Here is a 1,751-nt window from a genome sequence, read left to right as displayed (position 1 = left end):
TTGAGACCTAACTGTCATTAAACTTTCCACTGCAAGATGATTCTAGGACTGGCATCATAGTATATGTGGCCAATAGGACTGCCCATTCACTAGAAGTTTGGTACGAAAATCTGCTAGAATTTCCTTCTGTGAAAAACAAATGCTGAGTGTTTACACCCTGAGCACTGTCTGCACAGAGCTCCTTCTTTTTGTGAGCAACATCTCTGAGTTTTGTCTTGCTCGGAAGTCCACCTGCTCTAAGCTCAAGCTTGCTAGGAGTTCCCATCACTCTGACCTCCATCTTGCTCTGAGCATGATCTGCTTGAAGCTCCAATGGCTCAGAGCAATGTTTGGAGTGCCAATCACTCTGAGCTCAATCTTGTTGTGAGCATCATCTTCTATGAGCTCCACCTTACACAGAGCAACATCTGCTGCAATAGAGCTCCTTCTTGCTCCAAACTCTATCTCCTCCAAGCTCCTTCTTGCTCAGAGCTCCATCTGCTCCAAGCTCCATCTTGCTTGGAGCTCCAATCACTCCAAGCACTACCTTGCTCTGACCACCATCTGCATAGACATTTACCTTACTTGGAGCTCCATCTAGTCAGAGATCCACCTACTCTGAGCTCCATCTTGCATGGAGTTCCAATCACTCTGAGCTCCATCTTGCTGGGAGCTCCAATCACTTCAGCTCCATTTTGCTCTTAGCAGCATCTGGTTGGACCTCATCTTACTCTGAGCAACATGTGTTCTGAGCCCCAACTAAAACCTAACAACATCTCCTCCAAACTCCATTTCGCTTAGAGCTCCTTTCTGCTCCGAGCTCCTTTTTCCTCTGTCTGCTCCAAGCTGCATCTTGCGCAGAGCTCCAATTGCTCAGAGCAATGTTCAGAATGCCAATCACTCCGCACTCCCTCTTGCTCTGAGCACCATCTGCTCAGTGCTCTACCTTATACCAGCAATATCTGCTCCAGGCTCCATCTTGCTTGGAGCTCTTTTTTGCTCAGAGGTCTATCTTGCAGGTCTATCTGATCTGAGCTCCAACTGGTTTGGAGCTCCCAACATTCCAAGCTCCATCTTGTTCTGAGCACCACCCACTTGAAGCTCCATTTGCTGCAAGCTTCCTTAGAGCTCCCATCACTCTGAGCTTCATCTCCAATCACTTCCAGTTCCATTCTGCTCTGAGCACCATCTGCTCCAAGCGCCATCTTACTGTAAGCAGCATGTTCTCTGAGCTTCCTCTTGCTCTGAGCTCCATCTGAAACCAAGCAACATTTGCTCCAAGCTCAATTTTGCTTAGAGCTTCATCTGTTCCAAGCTCCACGTTGCTCAGAGATACATCTGCTCTGAGCTCCATCTTGCTGAGAGTGCCAATCACTTCCGACTTCGTTTTGCTCTGAGCACCAGCTGCTCAAGCTCCAACTTGCTATGAGCAACATGTTTCCTGAGCTAAATGTTGCTCAGAGCTGCATCGACTCCAAGCCCCATTGTGCTCAAAGCTCCAATCACTAAGAGCTCCATCTTGCTCCGAGCACCATCTGCTCAGAGCTCCAATCTCTCAGAGAAATCACTAAGAGCTCCATCTTGCTCTCAGCACCATCCGCTCAGAGCTCCAATCTCTCAGAGCAATCACCCTGAGCTCCATCTTGCTCCGAGCACTATCTGCTCAGACCTCCAATCGCTCAGGGCAATCACCCTGAGCTCCATCTTGCTCCAAGCACCATCTGTTCAGAGCTCCAATCTCTCAGAGAAATCACTAAGAGCTCCATCTTGCT

Source organism: Sapajus apella, unplaced genomic scaffold (assembly GCF_009761245.1).
Source record: "Sapajus apella isolate SASKATOON/1434 unplaced genomic scaffold, GSC_monkey_1.0 scaffold2573, whole genome shotgun sequence".
Taxonomy (NCBI): domain Eukaryota; kingdom Metazoa; phylum Chordata; class Mammalia; order Primates; family Cebidae; genus Sapajus; species Sapajus apella.
Note: the sequence above shows the minus strand (reverse complement) of the source record.